Source organism: Mustela putorius, unplaced genomic scaffold (assembly GCF_011764305.1).
Source record: "Mustela putorius furo isolate JIRA1106 unplaced genomic scaffold, ASM1176430v1.1 tig00000379_pilon_pilon_pilon, whole genome shotgun sequence".
Classification (NCBI taxonomy): Eukaryota; Metazoa; Chordata; class Mammalia; order Carnivora; family Mustelidae; genus Mustela; species Mustela putorius.
This window is the reverse complement of record NW_025421366.1, coordinates 62,353-86,888: the sequence shown is the minus strand read 5'-3', so window position 1 is coordinate 86,888 and position 24,536 is coordinate 62,353. Positions and strand designations below refer to the sequence as shown.

General features: G+C 32.8%; 1 pseudogene; it reads right to left on the bottom strand.

The window, feature by feature from the left end:
* Positions 1–382: 382 nt before the first annotated feature.
* LOC123391857 lies at positions 383–500 on the bottom strand (annotated as a pseudogene).
* Positions 501–24,536: the final 24,036 nt, after the last annotated feature.

Here is a 24,536-nt window from a genome sequence, read left to right as displayed (position 1 = left end):
AACACATTATATGTTTATAAAAAATTTAAAAAAATAATTTAAAAAAATCCATTAAAGAAAAAATCACATATTGCAAGCCCAGAGCTAATCTCATATTCAATCAAAAAAGTTTGAAAGTTTTCCCTTTAATGATCAGAAAAAACACAAGTGTGTCCACTTTCACTACTCTCATTTGACATAGTACTGGATGTCCTAGCCAGAGAAACAAGGAACACAAAGAAATAAAAGACTCCGAAAAAAAAAAAAAAAAAAGGAAGAAGTAAAATTTTCTTTTTTTGGATAACATGAACTTACATGTAAAAAAATCCTAAAAACTCCATAAAAATTTTTGAATAAACAAGTTTAGCAAAGCTGCCAAATACAAGATAAATATATAAAAGACAAGAATTTTGTTTTGTTTCGTTTTTTAAAATAGTTTTTCATATCATCCTTGCTCAGTGATCACGCTAATCTTCTCTGCATCATTCCAATTTTAGTATATGTGCTGCCAAAGTAAGCACAAGACAGGAGCATTTTAACACTCTAATGATGAACTATCTGAAAAAATAAGGAAAACAATCTAATTCACACTAGCATCAAAAGTAATAAAATACTTAGGATAAGATTTAACTAAGATGATGAAAGATCTGTACCCCATAATCTATGACATTGATAAAGAAGTTGAAGGAGACACAAATGGAAAGATAGCTCATATTTATGAATGGTAAGAATTAACATTGTTAAAATGTCCATACTACCGAAAACCATCTGTAAATTCAATTCCTATCAAAAATCCAATGTTAGGGGCACATGGGTGGCTCAGTGCTTTAGGCCTCTGCCTTCGGCTCAAGTCATGATCCCAGGGTCCTGGGATCGAGCCCCACATCAGCCTCTCTGCTCAGCAGGAAGCTGCTACCTCTTCTCTCTCTGCCTGCCTCTCTGCCTGCTTCTCATCTCTCTCTCTCAAATAAATAAATAAATAAATAATCTTTTAAAAAATCCAATATTGTGTTTTTACAGAAGTAAGTAAAGAATCCTAAAATTTATATGAGACCATAAAAGACAACAAATAATCAAAGCAGTTCTGAGAAAGAATGAAGAAGCGAAATTACACTTCTTGATTTGAAACTATACTACAAAGCCCTCATGCTCAAAACAATAAAGTATACTGGCATAAAAACAGACCAATAAACAAGTAGAACAGAATTGAGAGTCCAGAAATAAATCCTTTCATACAGTCACCTAATATTTGACAGGGGCCAACATATGTAATGGGTAAAGATAGTCTGTTCAGTAAATGATATTTAAAACTGAATAGTCACATAAACCAGCATGAAACTGGAACCTTATATCACTCATAAATCTTAACTTGAAATAGATTAAAGACTTAAATGTGATGCATGAAACTAAATCTCCTAAAGGAAAACATAGGAAAAGTTCTCCTTGACATTGGTCTTGCCAATAGTTTTTGGATACCAGACGAAAAACACAAAAAAAGCAAAAAAAGCAAAAAAAAAAATAAATGTTATTACATCAAACTAAAGTTTCTGCATTGCCAAAAAAAAAAGGGAATGAAAACACAATCCACAGAATGGAAGAAAATACTTACAAATCTTATATCTGAAAAGAGGTTAATAACAAACAGATACAAAAAGAAAAAAATATATAATTAAAAAATAGCAAAAGGATCTCAATAGACTTTTTTTTCAAAAAAGTTATATAAATGACCAACAGGAGCATTAAAAAGTAATCAACGTAAAAAACTCAGGGCAAAGTCATTATGTTGTTGTTTTTGCTTACCTCTGAAAAATACAGCAAGATATTACTACCTATTAGAATATATACTACCAAAAAATTAAAACTTACAAATTTTGGTAAATATTGGGGAAATGGGGAACTTATGCACTGTGATAGGGATATAAATTTGTATGGAAAACAGTATGGAAACTATTCATATTATTAAAAGTCAAATTACCATATGATTCAGTAATCCCACTTCTAGGTATATATCTAAAGGAAACGAAGTCACTATTCGAAGACATATCTGCACTCTTATGTTCATTATAAAATTATTAACTCTAAGCAAGAGATGGAAATAACTTCAGTATCCATTAATGGATGAATGAATAAAATAAGTATGGTAAATATATACTATGGAATACTCCTTAACCATGAAAAATTAATAAATACTGCCATTTACAATACCATGGATAGATCTTGAAGGTATTATACTAAGTGAAATATTTCAAAGATTTTATATATTTTTTAATTTCTGTATTACGATATCCCTTACATACAGAATCTGAAGAAAAAGCAAACTAATGGAAACTTAGAGTTGAGTTGACAAGGGGTGAACCTGGGGTGGAATAAGGTGGTCAAAGGGTACAAACTTGCAACTATAATATGAAAAAGTTCTGGGGATCTAATGTACAGCATGATGATCATAGTTAATAATATATACATACTTTTTAAAATTGTGCTTCCCTTTATTAAATTTTGCATATATCACATTCTTACAAGTTGAAAGTTTATAGCAATCTTGTATAAAATAGGTCTGCTGCCACCATTTTTCTAACAACATTTGTTCATTTTGTGTCTCTCTGTCACATGTTGGTAATTCTTGCAATATTTCAAGTTTTTTTATTATTATTGTATTTGTTATGGTGATCTGTGATCAGTAATTATGACCCACTGAAAACTCAGAACTAGTTTACTTAAGGTATATACATTGTTTTTCCTTAAAGACATAATGCTTTTGAACTGTACAGTATAGTGCTTATTTTTTATATGCACTGGGAAACATAATTTTTTATTTCACTGGGAAACCAAAAAAAATAATAATGATTTGACTTAGTTTATTGAGATAATCGCTTTATTGAGGCAGTCTGGAACAAAACCCACAAGACCTCTGAAGTTTATCTCTACTGTACTATATACATAAAAGTTGCTAAGAGAGTAGATCTTAAAATTCCTTACAATACATGCATAAAAAACAGAGGCAACTATATGAGATAGTAGATGTATTAACATTTTTATGTAGATTATATTGCAATACAGATGTATACCAATTTATCAAATTGTACAAAGTTTACACAATGTTAAAAGTTTGCAGTGTTATAAGAAATCATTTCTTAAATTTACAAATTATAATATGTCAATTATTTTTCAATAAAGCTGGAAAAAACTTTTTGTAGAATTAATCTATTTTTCAAAAAAGGAAGTAAGGAAGTAGAAACTGCAACTAACTCTGAAATAATAGAATACAAAATTCATTTTAGTTATATACACTGTGACAAACACTATTAGTTAGTTTACAATGAAGGAATACTTATGAAGCATGAAGGATGGTCTATAAAACTGAGCTGAAAGAGCTCAGTTTTAAGGTTTAAATTTAAAATCTTCTTTTGAAATACTAAACTGACCACCCAGTTTTCCAAACATAAATGTCTTAACTGCATGAATTTATTTCATACAACTCTATAATCTAGTTTCATAAGAAAGCAGCATGCAAATTTTGAATAAGACAGACTTGCTTAAGTTTCTTTATGTTCAACAGTAAAGGATACTTCCCTAAAAATAAATAGAAGAAAAATCTGCATATTTATCATGATAATTATTATTCATAATGAGATTCATATTGAATTAAGGAATATATAGCCTCAGAGGGGGTAAAGTAAAATGAAATTTATTTTGGTAAATGTGTCTATGAATAGTCAATACAATGTCTCAATATAAATGAATATTATCATTTTGAACAATTTAATTACTATTACTAGAATTATTATAAGTATAAAAATAGCTATCATTTTAGCATGGAATATGAGACTCTCATGCTCCATGCTTCATTACATCCACACAACAACTCTGCATAATAAGTATTATCATCACCATTTCATGGGTGAAAAAACTGAGGCTAACACATTTAGATAACTGGTTTATGATTACATGGCTAGTAAAGATGCATCACACTAATTTAGGCTTTATGATTTCAGAATTGTACTCTTTCCACTGCACATTCTATTACTCTGTAAATACTTGGCTTGTTTTCAGTTAGTTCTTTAATTTTATTCATGTGGTGATGGCTTAAAGCTTCATTTAAAGGAAGCTTAAAAAATCCATTTAACCAAGAGCTCCCAAGAATTAAAAATGTCATGGAGCTAATGTAGACATGGATATCATTAGTTAATGGGTAACCATATATTTTCCAATCTAGTGAGATAAAAATCAGAGTATTTTTCTAAGTTTTAGTCTCTGAGTATTAAAAAGGACTTTGTTAAAATAGAAATATTTAGACAAAGGTGATCAAAAGTCTGGATCAGGTCACCTTAAGATAAATATTAGAAAACTGAGGAAACAAATGGAGATTCGAACACTGAGCTATGATATAATGAATGGTTTAAAGTATTTAGTAGAATATAGAAAAGCCCTTTAAAGCATGGTCTTAGCCTAGCATTGCAGCTTCTGGGATATCTGTCTATCTATCATCTATCTATCTATCTAGTTAGATATAAATTTGAAAATTTTTTAACTTAAAGATTTTGAGAAATAGAACATAATCAGAACCATAGAAGATCTGTTTATGATAACAACCTGTCCCCTTCTCCCAGTTTGTTAATATTCTCTCTTATTTAATGTAACATTGTGCAAATATACCACTACTGATCTGCCGTTATGAATGAAATAACTATAATCATCTGTTTTCATATCCTGGTGAAAATATTCATTTAGTTCAATGTTGTATTTCTAGGAATCGACCAAATTTTTTTTTTAATTTTTAAGTTTTCTAAATATTGTCCAACTTACCTCAAATGTTTTTATTATGGGCACTGTCATTCTTTCACATTCTTGCAAGACATTTTTACTGTTTCCCAATATGGTAAGTGTGTAATAGTATGCCATTCTAGGTTTTAATTTATTTTTAATTTAATTTAATTAAATTCCAGATTCATAATAAAGATAAACAGTTTTTACATATGAGTGGCCATTTGGATTACCCTTTCTGTAAAGTACATGCTCCAATCTTTTGATATCTTAACATTGTGTCATACTGACTTCTTTAATAGTAGATTTTCTGAATGAACTTTTAGCTATGTAGGTCTTCTCTATTTTATTTTGAACTTGCTTTCATTTCAAAAACTTTATATTTATTTTCATAATCTGCTTTTATTTTGCTTTGTCTATTATCTATCTATCTATCTATCTATTTATTTGCAAGCAAGAGAGAGCGAGCGAGTGAGAGCACAGGGAGGGATAGAAAAAGAAGGAAAAAGAATCTTAAGCAGGCTCCAGGCTCAGCACAGAGCCCAACTCTGGGCACTATTTCACAACCCTGACATCATGACCGGAGCCAAAATGAAAGAAATAAAATAAAATTAAGGTGTTAAAAAAAAGGAAAAAGAATTGGAGGTTTAATTAAGTGAGCCACCCAGGCACCCCTGTGGTATCTTAAATTGGCTGTCATATCTTTAAAGTTCTAGAGTATCCATTTGGTTCATTTATAAAATCTTTCTCAATATCATTTTTAGTTTCAGTTTTTTGTTCAATTTGCTTCCCCTCTCATTTCTTTGAGCAGAGTAATCAAGCCATTTTACAATATTTATTGATCATTTTAATATCATACTTAATCCCATTTTGTCTATCAAATCTTGTTAATGGTTTTTCTTTGTGTGCTTTGTTACATTTTGCTATGTTCAAGACATTATATTTGAAACTCTTATTGAGTAGGGATAATTAAGAGCTATAATAATGGTATGGTCCTCCTTGGCAGGATTTTCTCTTATATCTGAGACTCTACAAGACAATCATACTCCAAATTCAGTGATTGACTTTCTCAGTTTACACAGAAGGCAAGGTAGGCTATACTCTTATTTCTGCTTCTCCTTGTGCTTTGGGGATCTCAACTTAAATTTGGGTTGTACCAAAGTCCTCAAATTTGATTGCTGCTGGATTTTGAATTTTGTTTCTCTAGTATCGAGTGTCTATTAAAAACACAGCTCAGTGTGTTTTAGCAGTTTCTAATGCTCTCATAGCTAAAATGGCTTCAGGGCATATATCTCTAGACTCTCATTGTGTTTCGTATTTTGGCCCAGTAATCCCTCACTTATTTTTATAATCATTCTGATATTTTTAACTTTAAAAGCTATTTTGTCTGGATTTTTAAGTTGTCTTAAGTAGGAGTTTTTAGATCACCATTACTAGAAGCAACAACAAACATACATGAAAATATCTGCAGTAGTTTATCACATCTTTATGGCTTTGAACTTCCATAAGCCAAGGCATCCTTCTCTAATCACTTAGGCAAACTCCAATTTACCCTTTAAAACAACACAAGAATTGCTTCATTTAAGAACATGTTCAGGGATGACTCTTCCCCACTGTTCTTACCAACATTCCCACACACTCTTTGCTACCCACACCTTGTTTATGAATTTTCATTAGGTATATCAGCGTCACCAGAATTTTGCTCTATTGTATTTTTGTCCTTTAGAGCTTTAATTAAATATTAATTCCATAGAAAGTCTGTCCCTTTTCTTTCAAACCTGGGTTAGTTATTTCTTCTCATTCTTTGTCAGAAGTTACTTTATTAGAGAAACTTACAGCTGTATTGTGACTTTGGAGCCTTTACAGTTTTTTGACTGGAAAAATCACCCATCCCTGAGATTTTTACGCAGCTTCCTAGCTGATATTATTCAGAAATCTGTTCAAAACAGACTTTTTCAGGGAGGCCCTTTCGGACCACTCAGTTACAAAACCTCTTCTTAATCACTGCTCTTTTTAAAATGTGCTTATTTAGTTCAAATATGCATCACTATTAAAGAAAAACCAGTACAATTTTTTTCTTTTTAAAGTTGGCTTACCTATTATCTATCTCTCCCATTAAAATGATTCCTCTGGGCTGGGGTTTTGTGGTGCTCATCTTAGGCCAGGCACTCAATAAATTGTCTCTGAATGATTGAATTGTTTGACTCCCTTTCTAGATTCTCAACTTCATGAGGCCAAGGATTGTTCTATTCAGTCCTTTATCCTCAATGTCCGTTATATTGCAGTCATTTACATGACTACTGGGAAAAATCACAGAAAGAAAGAGTTAAAACTACAGATAAACCTCATAGGTTCAATAACACAAAGCTTTGTAAAATTATTTAGCCCAGGAATTGAATACTGGATGCACTTTTGATTTTTTTTAAATGGTATTGAATTTAATTTAAATGGAAATACTTGAATGGTAGAATAATAAAAAAAAATTATAAAAGCAACTTGCTCCTTAAAGAAAGAATTATATAGGGCATCTCTTCTAGAAGCAAAATTTTCAAATGTCAAACATCTGAAAGCATAGAAGGAGAAGTAAGAGTGTGAATTGTACTTCAATGCTCTTTTCTTTATATTCAGCAAACAGCTTCATTCACACCTTTCCAATTTTTTCAACTCTTTTGACAAAGCCTTCAGAGGAGTTACTGCTGATGACAACCATCACAGCCTAACAGGAGAAATTTTATGAAGAAAAATAATAGCATGTTTTTCCCAAATTGTTAAGGATATGGTGAAGCTCTGTTGGATTCAAAGGAGGAATGTGCAATTCCATGCTATATATAATAATAACTTATTTTAATAGTGGCTTTGCAATTTTTCAGATATATCCATTTACTGAAAGCACTATCTAATAAACAAAGACAAATTAACAGGGGTTCGAGACAGGAATTATCTAATCTAAAAATAGCACATGTTCACAGAATACACAACACATATCCCAAGTACTACTATAGGTTTCAAGTAATAGTCAAAACAATAGTAAACATGATTCAGACCCTACCAGTCAAATCATAAATGGGACCTTAACTGTAAATCCTTATCTTTAGATCAAAGCGGGTAATTGGGTGCTGAAGATACATTATAGAACTAATATGTTATAGAACTCCTCTGAAATGAGTCATTTATTCCATCACTTTTCCTGCACAGCTGCTGACCCATGTTTTGGTTCCTCGAAATAGCTGCTACCCTCTCATACTTCTTAAAAGCACATATATTGATAATTCTACTCATTCCTCCATTCCTCTGTGACTGTCACTGTGTTAAAATGTGGAGTCAGCTGACTCACTTGTGGTGGTAATAAAGTAGATGAGTTTGCAACGTATTTTGTTATTTCTAAAAATGCAAAAACCAAATTACATTGAAATCATAAAGAGTGTTTCAGGGAGAGCTGTAGGATGTGGTTTCTTGTGTAATACACAGAGATTAGCTCCAACACATATTTAAACTCTCCTCTAGGAGCAACCTTAGTGGTAAAGCAAGAAGATAAACAGATGTATACACACCCTGGCACAAATTTATCACTTATGTTTGGCTTCCTAGTCTCCTCGTGTTACTTATTTATCTTAACTTCTCTCTGAAATCAGGGAACACAGAATCTCAATCAGTTGACATTTTTCTACTGAATTACCCAATAGTCTGATCATACCCCTAAGACTTTTTTAAATTAGTTCACTCATAATCCCAAATCTGCTTTGCCTCCTCAGCTCAGTACACTGTAATTTGATTTCAAAATGAGGACGGTTGTCAGTAATGCCACATTCATTAATCTATTTTACAATTCCATGTACTTAGAACTATGAAAATATGTTAATAACATCCATTCCAATAAGCCACCCTAAATTTATATTATCATGAAACAAGACCTTAAGAAAGAGAATTCAAAATCATCCATGTTTCTGCAATTCTTTGCAATAAAGCCTTTATCAATAGACTTCCCTGAGCACATGGTGGTCAAATTGCTGGTGAAAACCAGCCAGATCTATTACAAGCTTTCTCATGGCTTCTAGGTGACCCAAGTGAGCCTTTATTGATACTGGGAAGGGATAAAGCAGGGAAGGGATAAACAGTGATGTAAGAATTGGCTAGACAAAAGTAATGACTCTCATTACAAACTGAGTATTTTAAAGCAAAGGAGCCTGTTGGGAATATTGTTTTATAAAATAGTGGGTTTTTTTTTATTAACTTTTAAAAATTTAATTAGTTAACATATAGTGTACCATTAGTTTCAAATGTAGATTTCAGTTATTCATCCATAGCATATAATAGCTAATGCTCAGTACTTACTGTTATAGCTTCTTGAAAGCAGAATTTTAACCCACTGAGCCACCCAGGCGCCCTTGAAAGCAGAAATTTAGATCATATTTTCTGATTACTTCCATGAAGTACAACATTTTCCTGCTAGCAACCTTCAAAACATACTGTTTGTTAGAGGAATTTCTTTAATAATAAATAAATAGGAATTTATTTAAATTTATTTAAATATTGCACACTGTTTCATTGTTCATAAATAAGGTGATGATATTATAGCCATTAGTTGGTAGCACTGATATATCACTTTCTTGTTACTTCTCAGTGCATTCTCTTTACACAAAATAGATATATATTTTAAAAGAATCTGAATCTGTGGCAAACTTTTAAAAAACCCTATACAGTAAAGTTTATCATTTTAAGTAATCTCAATTATCTTCCTCAATTGTGATAGTATATCCTTCTATCTAGGACAGATATATTATGAGGGATTTGAAGAGACATACTTTTCTAAATTTCACTTTTCTCATCTGCAAAATGCTGATCATGATCCTACAATAAAATACACTCACAATTTTTTGATGAAAATTTATTTATTTATTTTAAGATTTTATTTATTTATCAGAGAGAGAGTGGGCGAGAGAGAAAGCACAGGCAGACAGAATGGCAGGCAGAGGGAGAAGCAGGCTCTCGGCGGAGCAAGGAGCCCGATGCGGGACTCGATCCCAGGACGCTGGGATCATGACCTGAGCCAAAGGCAGCTGCTTAACCAACTGAGCCACCCAGGCGTCCCTTTTGATGAAAATTTAATCTGTATAAACAATATATTTGCTGTAATGCGTGGTTCATGGAAAACATCTTATTTAATTATAAGCAACAACAGTATTAGAAATTAAGTAAATGTGTCTATAATATTTAAAGTTTTAACACATAATTCCAGTTCTTTGCCTTATTTTCTCAAATCCCTTTACCACTTTCACTGACAGAGTCAAATGTACTTTTTCTACTAGTAGCCAGCTCTTTGTCTTTTGTCAGAAAGATGCCCTTGTGAATTATTTATAATAGAGATATTAGCAATAATAATAATAATAATAATAAATAGCAATGAAAATCTTAAAAAAAAGTTTTCTTAACTAATTAGGGTTCTTAGACATCAATTAGAGGAACCACCTCTGGCAAGCAAATTAATCTGCAAGACATTCCCAGAATTAACAAGTCAGTCAGATACAGGATTGTCCATAGACTGAAAGGTGAAGCAAAAGGACTAGGTTTGGAAAATAGGTAAGGACAGTGAAAAAAATGATCAAATTTTTGGGCAAAATAAATTCTTAGGTGTCCTTTCAATGGAGTCCTGGGCATTATGTAGCAGAAACTCTGGAGATTATCTCAATCCATTGGACTCACCCTGTTTATTAGCTTGCTATTGACAAAGTTATTTACAAACTGTAGAGCAAGAGGTTATAATGTAGAAAACTGATGGTAATGCACAAGATTCTTGTTAACAATAATGCAAGTTAGTGATATTTCATTAGAAAACATAAATGCTATAACCCAAATTATGGGCCCAGAGTACTTCTGCTGCACACCTCTGCTTATATCCCAAATAACCATGTGAACTAGTTTTAATATCTGCTTCTCTTATTAATTTTTGAATAAAAATTCTTGACACAAGTATTTTATAATTGTGTGATAATCATGCATTTAATTTCTTGGAGAACAAAACACACTTTAGCATAACTATGTTCTTTCACAGAAACAGCCTTGATAACACACTTCTATATGTTAGAAATGATATAATAAATATAGAATATTGGGCACTCGTTTGGTATTTTTTGCCATGTTTTGCACTATCTAAAAAGAGATCAGTGAACTTGGACTGGAGTTAGTAGACATGGAAGAAAATAAAATATTACAGAGAAGAATACTCTGTGGTCCACAACCTAAACGGGCTGGGATTCCCATCATTTGGATCCCTGTAGCTTTACAAAAGTCAATTAAATTTTTGTAACTCCGATTAAAGTTGATTCCCCAGTACTTTTTCAAACATCTCTTGTAAAGTATTGTTTCCCAGAAAAAAAGGGATTTTGCACATGTATCTGCCTTTGTCTCTGGTCATGATCTCAGTCAGGATCCTGGTATTGAGCTCCATATCTGGCTTCCTGCTCATTAAGGAGTATACATCTCAGTCTCTCTCTGCAGCTACCTCCCCCTGCCCCACTCATGCTCTCTCTCTCAAATAAATAAATACAATCTTTAATTTTTTAATTAAAAACAAGATAAATAAAATAAAATAAAAAGTCTGGTCTTACTGCCCCATTTAGCTCCTTTTTTTTTTTTTTTGAGTTGTATTTAAAGCAGCATGAGAGAACGTGAGGCTCTCAAACTTAAAAAAAAAAGGAAAAATTGAGTTTTGTTAGGATTTAAGATCTTGTCTGCTAGACAAAAACGTTGGCTTTGTTAACATGTGAAAATTAACAAAAGAGAATAAGATAGAATTCTAATAATTTTTGTAGAAATTAAAAATTTCCTCCAACCCAATTACATACAGACCCATTAAGAAAATTCATTCCAATGTCCCAAACCAACCTTTTCTAATAGTAATGCACCTGTGTAAACAGAGTCAACCCAAGGAATAAATAAATATTATTATTTTTTTCCTGTCTCTTCCACAGTCACATCTGGGTATATTGGTAGCAAGCCAATTATCTATCTTATAAGACATGATATCATAAGGAAGGGTATTCTGTCCATTTGGAACAACTGAAAATAATTGTAATTTTATCTTGGTGCAGTAACTTGAGATGGCACAGTGTGGGTTATGAATATATTTTATTTTTTTTTACTGGGAAGAAGAGATTATAGAGATATTGGTTATCCAAGAGAGACTGACAGGTGTTGATAGTTGCCAGGTCAATATCCATCTACTTTTCCCTTTAATCTCTGAAAGCACTGAGGGATTGACAACAAGGAAACTTAAAACAATATCAAATATTTTATTGTCTCTTTTCTAGTTATATTGTAACCATATGACAAAGTATCAGTCGTACAATATATCATTCTCTTTTACCTCTATCATTCTGCCAGAAATGTGGGCTTAATAGTGAGAACTCCAACAGCAATTTTTGCAACTGTGAATAAAAAGTCATGAAAACCTCTAAGATAGTTCACTTGACTTTCTTAAGACGCTGAACCAACACCAGAAAACACTCTCTGTAGTCTTCTTGTTAAATGAAAAATATGGTTAAACCACTTTTGAAAGTCTTCTACATACAGCAAAATGTAAATCTTAATTGAAATATGTCCTCTAAGCTATGCTTAAGCAACTGAGTTCTGAGCTTTTCAGGTTTTCAGTCTGAATGAGTACATCTCTGGTGCTCTGAAAGGGAAGAGAAAGGACACGCTGTTTTCCATATAAATTAAAGAAGAGAAATCTGTGCATTTAAGTGGGCCATATAAAATTTATCAAGCAATTATCTCCTAACTCCTTCCTATCCAAATTACCTGATATGCTCTCCCTACTCCTTTATTCCACGTTACTGCCTTTTCCAGGATTCTGTCTCACATCACAACATGTCTTCCGTTATTTCCTTCTTGCAAGCTAGTTTTGTTTTCTCCATCTAAAAAAATCAACAATCATTGTGTATTTCAATTCCCATTTTCCTCAAATGCATTGATTCTTCTTATCTATTACTCTTTTCTCATACTCAGTCTCTTTGTCTTTATGGGGTTTGTACTTTGCTTTTCCCCATCCTTTACTGCCATTATATAATCAAATCTAATAACTTCTTAGAGAAAGTTAAAAATTCCTGCATAGCCACACGTGAACACAAAGTCACTGATTTTTAGCAAACCTATAAGATAGTCAGACATCCATTCAATTTCTTTTTTTTAAGATTTTATTTATTTATTTGACAGAGAGAGATGACAAGCAGGCAGAGAGGCAGGCAGAGAGAGAGAAGGAAGCAGGCTCCCTGCTGAGCAGAGAGCCCGATTTGGGGCTCGGTCCCAGGACCCTGGGATCATGACCTGAGCCGAAGACAGTGGCTTAACCCACTGAGCCACCCAGGCATCCCTCCTTTCAATTTCTTAACTGAGTATCAAATGCATCCTGAGTTCTAACCTAAACCTAAGTTCTACTTCTTACACGTTGTTATATGACCAAATTCTTTCAGTTCAGTATTTTGTAACATTTAAATATTAATCAATTGATGCTTTGTCTGTGTATTTCTATGAAAATAATTTGAATACTGTACATTTATTGTTATATTTATAGATTTATAATCAAAGTTTCACCAGTTGAAGTTTTTGGAAATTTCAGATATAATGATTAACCTAAAATGATACTGCCTCAAATCCCTCTGATATCAAGGCCCAACACCTGATTATAGCCAAACCTGTGGTGGATAGTTCCATGGGAAATTGCAGTTACTTAATACTGATAGCATCTCATGTTCTCTCTCTCATTTTAGAATGTCTCCAACACAACCCAAAAGTGTAGGAGGAGAGTTAATGTCCTCTGAGGACAGCTCTCAGTGAAGTGGAAATAATAGCCATAGATAAAATTGTCAGTTTTCAGGTCTTCATGAGGACAACTTAAAGAAGTTTCTCAGGACCTTTCAGTAAAAGCAAGCCTTCATTTTCTATCCACAACAATTATATCAACAATGTACCTCTTTGACAAAGTTGCTTCTTCACTGTATCACTTTCCCATTCTTTTCTACCTTGGATAATCTCCCAGATAAACTAACAGTACTCAAATCCTTTGTCCTACATTTGCTTTCAGGATAAATGGAGCAAAAAGACAGATTAATATCAAGTTCTGAATGGGATCTTAGAGCTATTTCTGTCCAGATTTTCATAAACATAGGGACCTTTGAATCATCAGGCTATAAATAAGTTCTAAATGGAGGGGTCAAAAGCAAAAAGTAGAAATGTTTATGTTTGATTTTTAATCATGATTAATTGACTTTATTGATTATTAAAAATACTAACATTATAAAAGTGTGGATCTTTGTAAAACAATGTCATAATGTAAGAAATAAGTTGCATAGTCCTTTGGAGAATATTAAACCAAGTGTTCAGGTGCCATCTAATTTCTTGTTTAATCCAGAACTTTGGTGTGCATTATCTTGAGGAATAAGATTTTGAAGTCCAGACAGATTAAAAGAAAACTCACCCAAATGTGTGTATATATATCTGATTTGTTGTAAAAGTCAAAGTGTGATTGCTGGTTTAAAATGGTAAAACTAATAATGTTCATGGACTCTATTATAAATTTTCCAATTGTATGGGAAGAATCCAATAAGCATAGAATTAATTGATTTGCAAATCCGCAAAGAGATACAGGATCAGGTAGTGGTATTTTCTGATTCAACAGCATCATAATGCAGCATTTTATATGTTTGGATAATGGATATTTTCATGAATGTTTGCTAGCTAGTCAGCCAATACAGAGAAATATTAGGTAGGTTAATTACTCACAGTTGTGTTTAATGAAATGAGAGAAAATTATCAAATGACACTAATAATAATTATCCTATAGCAGGCTAAATAATTCAATGATAATTACAAGTATTAATCTAGCTTTCTTCCCTGATTATGACTCTTCTCTCCTTTATCATAATGGGAGTAGCAGATTGTCTGCAATGAATTGTGAAAACCCAGCAGTGACTTTGGCAGTGAAGGCCTCCCATCAATTTTGATAGGTTAAAATAATTCTGGTTGGTCTTGAGCAAATGTTTCAAATTTTTTATTCTGTGTGTGTCATAAAAGAAATAAGCAATAGTAAATTCTTGCTGTTATTCCATGGAGCCAATAAAATCATACTGCCAACAAGAGGCTGTTGACACTGTAAGTGTAGTTAACTGTCTTGAAATACTAGGCCTGGAAATAAAATTCCAATATTTCACATAACCTCTTTTTTTTTTTTAAGAAAAAAACAAAACAAAACAAAATAACTATACTGCTTACATTTAGGGCCCTGCTGATGTGTAACTATTTTTGAACATGTCTACTGTAAGTGTATATATATATATTTTTTTCTGTGCAACAAATTAACTTTGAGATAAATTTGGATTGCAAATTATTTTGGGGGAGGCATGGTATTTGTGGCTAGTCTTACAAGTAAAAAGGACTAAAAGAAAGAAAAACATTTTTTATTACAGCATATTTACATCTGTCCAAAGTACTTATTTACTCTAATACTGACTAATGTATAATACTGTACACAAAGAAAGAAGTTAAATGAGTTATAATTCAGTCGAAGTATAGCTGGCCATTTTAAAACTTACCACTGAATCTTTCTGGTATGAAATGTGATATCTGGCAATCTGGTCCAGTTCATTACATCAGGTCATTTGTATGTTCTTATTACCATTTTGATAGCATAGCTCATTTTATAACCCAGACATTTTACAATGGAACTATGATGCATGTATTTTCAAAAGTATAGACATACATGAAGCTATGAGGTCAAAAAAGATGAATGTCCGTAGTACCATATAGAGTCAACAAATAAAAGTGTCCAAGGCTCTGAGTGAGATTTATGAATATTGTATAAGATTAGGCCAACATGTGGTTTTGATATAAATAATCTGTTTTTAAATTAGAATTACAGTCGTTGAGTACAGTGTTGAAAATGGCAGATAGATTTTAGCTATATTTGCTGACTAGGGAAAATGGATAAATGTTTAGTTTGGTCAGATTTTCACTTAACTTCTGAAAAATCTTACGTTTGAGAGAACCCTTCTGAAATAAGAATCCTTAAAGACATAACCCCTTTGGCACAAAATTTCAAGAAACTTGTTTGATGTTGTAGACAATTATATGGCACACGTACTGTTCTAGATGTTTCATGCCAATAATATGTAAGCCATACCAAGGCTACATATACATATAGAGATGTTCCTCAGCTTACAAGGGGGCTATGTACAGAGAAACACATAAAGAATTGAAAATGCATTTAATACCCCTAAACTATCAAATATCATAGCTTACCTTAAGCTTATTTAAACATAGTCAGAACATTTACATTTGCCTGCATTTGGGAAAAATCATCTTAAGCAAAGCCTATTTTATAACAAAGTATCAAATATCACAGGCAATTTATTAAATATTACACTAAAAAAAAGAAGAATGGTTATATATAGAATGGTTGTAAGAATATCAGGTGTTCACCCCTGTAATCTTCTAGCTGACTGGGAGCTGTGGCTCACTGCCCCTGCCCAGCATCACAAGACGGCACCATACCACATGTCACTGGCCCTTTTTATAAAGACCCAAATTCAAAATTCAAAGTACAGTTTCTACTGAATCACTTTCACTTTCACATCATTGCCAAATATATCGTAAGTTGAATCATTGTAAATCAGGAGCCATCTTATTTGAAAGTTAAATCACAGTCACCCATATACACACAAAAAAAGGCCTTCATGTAGGGCCATCTATGTATCTCTAAACAACATAGCATGACATATCAACAGCAAAAAATGGATGTGAAGGGGACAATTGCTTTGCGTCAGTACTCTGAGCAGTAACATACATGGCCTTACTCACCTAGCAGAACTCCAGAGCTAGCTGATGGCAAGGAATTTTACAAATGTTTGCTGAACAGCTTAAGCACTATTATTTTTAAATTAGTGTGCATGTCTGTTTTCTAAAGATATGTTAATTTATTTTATTGACTTATTACAAAACCAAATAATTTCCTCTTATTTAAGTGGCAGGTAAATAGAATTCTTTTTAATTTAAATCAAATGGCTTTTTAGGGAAAATATACTAAAAATTCTGAAACTTGTATTGCTTATGAATCTTTTATTGGAATCCTTATCAAGTTGTATTTTTCAAGTTTTTCCTAAATAATCTTCAATGAATTGAAAATATTTTTTGGATTTTACTCAAGGCTCTTAACACACAATTTCACTTATTTAAATATAGTGCTAAACGTTCAACAAAAACGTTGTGTCTTTTTTTTTCCAACACCACATCCTCCATCTACTGACTGGATTCTCTCCCCAACTAGCACATATATACCATTTTCTATCTTTAGGATAAGTAAGGGTCATCTTTTGTCTTTATTCTATTCCTCGTATGCTTCTGAACTTGTTGAATTTTAATATAGTCACACCATAAGCATCACATATTTGATTCCCCTTTCAATAGTAAACAGTGCACAACCAGAGCATACCTTCAAAGCTATCAATATACTTACTCTGATATATTATTCTTGTATTTTTGTAAATTAAAATAATTACATTATAGAACAAGAATTTCAGGCGGTAGGTTTGTAAATTTTACCCAAACTGACTTTTGTCAAACTCGTTTTTGTCATCATATATGTCAAGTAGTTTTCTCAGGTTTATTTTTAGAATATCCTTGTATAATGAATATTTACACTGATATCTAGTATAAAAATCTTGCAATTTATTTTAGAAACATTAAGATATTGAAAATCAATCTATTTCTTTGATTCATTAAAGACATTTTTGGCTTGTTTCCAGTACTTTCTTACTGGTTGAAAAATGAATTTGAAGTAGTCTGAATTTCATTATTATATGGCACTTTCCCTTTGATGAATACAAAGACGATATTCTATATTAGCTATCTGAGAAGAATTCATTTTTTTAATTTTATTTATTTGTAAGAGAGAGAGTGAGAGAGAGCACAAGCAGGGGGAGCAGCAGGGTGAGGGAGAAGCAAACTCCCGGCTAAGCAGGGAATCTGTTGCAGAACTGAGTCCCAGGACCCTAAGATCATGACCTGAGCTAAAGGCTCAGGCGTTTAACTGACTGAGCCACCCAGGTGTCCCAATCTGAGAAGAGTTCTGTATGTTATTCCTATTAATATGCAGTTTAAAGTCTAGGTGATTAACTTAATATTTTAGTGGCTATTACATAGATAGCACTATGTTCCAGGCAGAGAGTAAGAAAGAAATATTAAATCAACCATATTCTATGCATTCTAAATGAAAATAATTAATCAATCATAATAAATCCTTCTATTTATGGAATATCAACTTATAAGCTTTCCTCCATATGAACAATGCCAAATACCAGAATAAAGGGTCATCTAATACAAATAAAGGATAAAATTAAAGAATTCTGATAAGCCATTTAATTTTGAAAGATGGTGTTATATTGTTGCTGAGTTGTGGTTTTCAGTTAACATAATATCTGATAAGTGTAGAAGTAACATGAGTGTTACGTGAGATGAGAAATGGTTTATAATTAAGATATTTTTAAAAGTACAGATAAATACAAATTTGTAAACATAGCATTATGGAGAAATAAAAATAAATGATAGCTACACACTCTAAAGTGAATAAATCTTGGAAAGTTAATAGAGAAGTAAAACAAGGACAATGCAAAAAGTATGGTACATTTTTATGAAGTTCAAACAAATTCTGTGAAACCGTAGATGGACTTAAAGATACTATCATGTATCAAATATTGTAAAAATTAAGCAAGGGAATAGCAAACATAAAATAACCAAAGCATACTAACTTGGGTAGATACAATAGGTGTGATCATGTTCTACTTCATAAAGAGATGAGTTAAATGATAAATAGAAGTAACTAGACTTTTTAGAAGTTAATAAAACTTTGCCTGTTATTTCTTAGTAATATAAAATATATGGTTTTTTAACAAAAACGTTTATCTTAAAAATATTTAAAAATAAATTTCAGGTTACTCATAAGGTTATATTTACTTTTCGACTGAAGGGAAAGCTGGTTGTTGTAGTTGTAGTTGTTTGTTTGTTTTAGTCTCCTCCTAGTTTTTATTATTATAATGTGGAATGAGGAATGTTAGATTGAAAAGTGAATTATTTTATAGACAAAAATCATTACTTGATTCACCTCCTGGTACAGCAGATGGAACTCCTGAAAATATGCCCTTTTTCCTTACGGAAGAGTAACAGTTATGCTTACTTCTGAATCATGCTTGGTGGTGGCCCTAAATAGTGACACCATAGTAAAAGTTTTGAATATTTGCAATTTATTTTTATAGTCAAAGGGCTCCAAAAGGCACTTCTGGTATCTTAGCAGGTATTTCAATAAAGCTAAAAGTTGACTGACTGTTAAAAAATATTAACAAGGCACAAAACATGGCAGAAGTATTGTCCTCAGTTATTATTTTTTTCCATATGCTCCTGATTTTAGACATGACAAGTTATTTTTTTAAATTTTTTTTATAAAAGATTTTATTCATTTATATGAAAGAAATCACAAGTAGGCAGAGTCAGGCAGAGAGAGAGGAGGAAGCAGGCTCCCTGCTGAGCTGAGAGCCCAATGTGGGACTCGATCCAAGGATCCTGGGATCATTACCTGAGCTGAAGGCAGAGGCTTTAACCCACTGAGCCACCCAGGCGCCCCCATGACAAGTTATTTTTGAGAGATATATATATAAAATATATTTTCCAGTTATAAGAAAAATGGTTCTGCTATTTTTAACCTTTTTTTAAAATTACATAATTTTTTTTAATTAAAATTTTATTTTTTAATGTTTTACTTTTCTTTTCTTTTTTTTAAAAGATTTTATTTATTTGAAGGACAGAGATCACAAGTAGGCAGAGAGGCAGGCAGAAAGAGAGAGAGAGAGGGAAGCAGGCTTCCTGCGGAGCAGGGAGTCCGATGCGGGGCTCGATTCCAGGACCCTGAGATCATGACCTGAGCCGAAGGCAGCAGCCCAAACCACTGATCCACCCAGGCGCCCCAATGTTTTACTCTTCAATATACTACTTAGAATATATAACCTATTCCATTTGGTAAGATGTTTACCATTTAAAAACTGGTAATTTTCTCATAGTGTGTTCCCCTCACATTGCTTTATTTTGAATAAAAATATTTCACAATAAACATAACTGATGCTTTCCTTTTGATTGTCCCTCTGTTGGTCATACTGTATATGAGCCATGACAATTAGTTTTACAAAATTTATTCATGTTTGTTGATATGTTTTATCATAACTAATTTTCCCTCCCTTATCTAGATTCCCCAGCTCTCAGACAGGTGGACACTTCAATAAACCATACCCAAGGGATGTATCAAGTACTTCTTAGACATCTCTCAGATCCTTGAGGTCTCATTTTGCCTAGGGATTTGCAATAGGTTCTGCCAGAGGCACCACTGTAACAACTGATGTCCATGGTCTATCTCCTGCTAAGCTCAAGAGGTCACTGGTTTCCAAGTTTATCTATACAATTAATGCATTCCAGCAAGTTCTTTTTTTTTTTTAATATTAACAAACTTACTTTAAAGTTTATATGGAGAGGCAAAGCCTCACAATGGTCAACATAGTGTTGAAGGAGAACAAAGACTGAGGACTGACTTCAAAGTTTACCATAACTATGGGGCCCCTGGGTGGCTTAGTGGGTTAAGCCCCTACCTTCGGCTCAGGTCATGATCCCAGGGGCCTGGGATTGATTCCTGCATTGGGCTCCCTGCTCAGCAGGGACCTGCTTCTCCTCATCTCTCTCTCTGCCTATCTCTCTGCCTATTTGTGATCTCTCTCTCTGTCAAATAAATAAATAAAATCTTAAAAAAAGTATACCATAACGATAATTGTATGCAAGATATTGTAATACCACAGAAAGACTAGACAAAGGAACAGAATATATATTATCAATTATATTTTATATTTAATATAAAAGCAAAAGCAATACAAGAGAGCAAAATACAATCTTTTAAACAAATGTTTCTGGAGTAATGGTGAAGCTAAATGTAAAAATATAAAATAAAAATAAAATAAAATAATAAAATAAAACAAATCCAGGCAGATATCATACACGCTTCACAAAAATTAACTCAGATTGGATTATAAACCTAAACATGAAAGATGTATAAGGTAATATAGAAGAAAATTTATATGACCTTGGTTTTGGAAATAACTTTAGCTACAAAAGCACAAGCACTGAATTTAAAAATGTCTACTCTGTGAAACACAATGCCAAGAGAATGAAAAGGCAAAGCACAGACTATGAGAAAATATTTGCAAAATACACATCTGGCAAAGGACTGTTAATCAAAAATACACAAAGACCCCTTAAAACTCAACAATGGGGGAAAAACCTGATTAAAAATGAGCCAAAGACCTTAGCAGATACCTCACAAAAGAAAATATTACAGATGGCAAATAAGCATATAAAAAGATGCTTCACATCATATGTCATCAGGAAAATGCAAATTAAAACAAAAAAGACACACCAGTACATACCCAGAATCCAGAACACTGACAACAGAACACGAAATGTTGGTGAGGATGTGGAGCAACAGGAATGTTCTTCCATGTCTATTGAGAATAAAGAATGGAAAACAACTTGGCAGTTTTTTACAAAACTAAACATTTTCTTGCCAGATGATTCAGCTGTAGCAGTTCTTGGTATTTGTCCAAAGAATATGAAATCTATACCCACAAAGATGTATATAGTAGCTTTATTCATAACTGACAAAAGCTTGGAAGCAACCAAGATATCCTTCCATAGGTGAAAGGTCAAATAAAGTGTAGTACATGCAAACAATGGAATATTATTTAATGCTAGAGAAATGAATTACCAAGCCATGAAAAGATATGGATATAAATATTTAATAAATATTTGATTTTAGGCTTCTACCAGTCTATCAATAGTATTAGTATATTTTAACAGTGAATGCTCAGCATTCATGAATTTACCTAATAAAATATTTTGGGTTCAATATTTTAAATACTTCAACCTTTATGATTATATTCCTAATAATTTTGAATTGGGGTAAATAAACCTTAATTTTTTGTAACTTGTTTCTTATTGCAGAAGAGCTCAATGAAATTTTAGAAAATAAAAATTTACAAAAAAAAAGTTTAGATTACTATTGCCAAATAATTTAAAACTTTATCTTATATTCAAATACATATATTTTTCTAAATTGATTTATATGCTACTAAAACCAAAAACTTTTAGTTATACTAGATTTCATATCATGCAATCAATGCCAGAAAGCCATCTGGAGATGACTTGTCTTAAATAGAGTTAAGATGGGTGTTATTACAATGCAAGATGGAAACAAAGATAGTATAACAATTGAGTGTTACATAACTTTTCTGTTTTGATCAAGTTACTAATCTACAAAAGGCTTTTATCGGTGACAGACTTGGGAATTTAACAAAACTTTTAAACTAGCATGTGTGACTCATTCCTAGAAAACAACACAATCAATAACACTTTATTTAGATGAAATCATGACTATTTCTCCAGTTGAATACAAAAGGTAGCAACCCCAATAAGTTTATTGAACATGAAAATTTAAAATGCTCTAATGCTCCTAAGGAATTAAATGATCCAGTCATGAATTACAAAGAAAGGATATAAATTACCAAAGTGTTTATATAATTGTTATGTACAACTGCCCATTATCGTTCAATAGTGTAGGCTTGTACAAGAACTCTATAAAAGAACTACACTTCTAAACTGTGGAAAATATGTTCCCTTTCCCCCTATATAAAACTCTTAAGCCATTCATTTAGCTTTTAAAATATCCACTTAATACAGGCTTTTTACTCATTTGAACAGGCAGCAGGGCTCTATACTTATTCCTTACATCTGAAGGATAGACTTCTAGCGTAAGAGGTAAAGCCCATAAAGGAGCCCAATAGTAACAACAAAATACAGTTTAGTGAGCCCTTACAATCTGCCAGCTACCTTTCTGAGAATACTTCAATTAATAAAACACTTAAAATACCTGACCACAAAGAGCTTACATTCTTTTGAAATATAATAGTGAAATAAACCAATAATAGAGGGGCACCTCGGTGGCTCAGTCCATTGAGTGACTGCCTCTGGCTTGGGTCATGATCTCAGGGTCCTGGGATGTAACTCCCCAGCAGGCTTTCTAGGCAGTGGGGTGTTTTCTTCTTCCTCCACGCCCCCACCCAGTTCTCTCTCTCTCTGTCTCCAAAAAGATAATAAACCAGTAATAGAATAATGATTGATGGTTGATGGTGATAAGTGTTACAAAGAAATACAAGAAAGGTAAAAGCCATTGGAGAATGCTGGGATGAAAGTTAATTTTATTTTGTGTTGGGCGGTTATATCTCATTTATGAGATGTTATTTTCACAAAGACCCAGGAAGTGAAGGAGGGTGTTATACAAATATTAAAGGAAAAGATTGCTCTAGGCAGAGCAAATAAGCATATAGACTTTGTGTGAACAGCTGGTCTGTTACTTTTGAGGAAAAGCAAGGAGGCCAATGAGGAGTCATAGTGGTGGAGAGAGGAAGAACGTATTGATGCATGACCTTCTAGTACATTGAAACCCCTTCAGTTTTTATTCAATATGAAAGGGGAAGATACCAAAAGCCTTTCAGCAGCAGAATAAAATCATCTGACTTGATTTTTAGGTTAAGTTGCTGTACCAAAATAAATTTGCAGGGAGAAAAGAGTGCAGTATGTGTGGAAGTGGGGCTATCAATCAAGTCAATAATTCAGGAACATATGATGGTGTTTTTAGCATGCTGGGTGGTAATAGAAGTGGTGAGGCATGGTTTTTATTTTGTATATATTTGGATGGTGAATATTCTGGTGAACAGGATGGGGTATGTGCAGGACAGACAACATCAACATTTATTTTACCTGCACAAACAGAAGGGTGGAGTCTTCATTCCCTGCTATGGAGAGAACTCTGAGTTCAAATGTTCTTTCTGATTAAATGGCATAGTGATGATGAGGATTTAGTCAGACAGTAAAGAGAACAGTAAGCATAGTGTTAAGCGGTAAGACATAATACATTTGAACATCAAAAAACGTTGTGTTGGATCATCTGTTTATGTGAGTAAATAAATAAATAAAGCTTCCTGGGGTTCTGATAGAGGTAAAGAAGACTACTATATGATCCAAAGGGGCACGTGCACCAAATGTTTATAGCAGCAAAATCCACAATAGCCAAACTATGGAAAGAACCTAGATGTCCATCAACAAATGAATGGTATATATATATATACATGATGGAATACTATGCAGACATCAAAAGAAATGAAATCTTGCCATTTGCGATGACATGGATGGAACTAGAGAGTATTATGCTTAGCAAAATAAGTCAACCAGAGAAAGACACTATCATATTATCTCCCTGATAGGAGGAAATGGAGATGCAATGTGGGGGGTTTGGGGGACAGGAAAAGAGTAAATGAAACAAGATGGGATCGGGAGGCAGACAAACCATAACAGACTCTTAATCTCACAAAACAAATTGAGAGTTGCCGGGGGGGTGGGGAGGTTAGGGAGAGGGTGGTGGGGTTATGAACATTGGGGAGGGTATGTGCTGTGGTGAGTGCTGTGAACTGTGTAAACCTGGAGATTCACTAACCTGTACCCCTGGGGCTAATAATACATTATATGTTAATTTAAAAAAGAAGAAGAAGAAGAAGACTACTATAAATCAAATGCTACGGATTTCAGCAAAGAGTGTGTAATCTGGCATATTTTATTAAAGTAACCAAGTAAAATGATGGTCGAAAATTGGAATAACAGAAAAC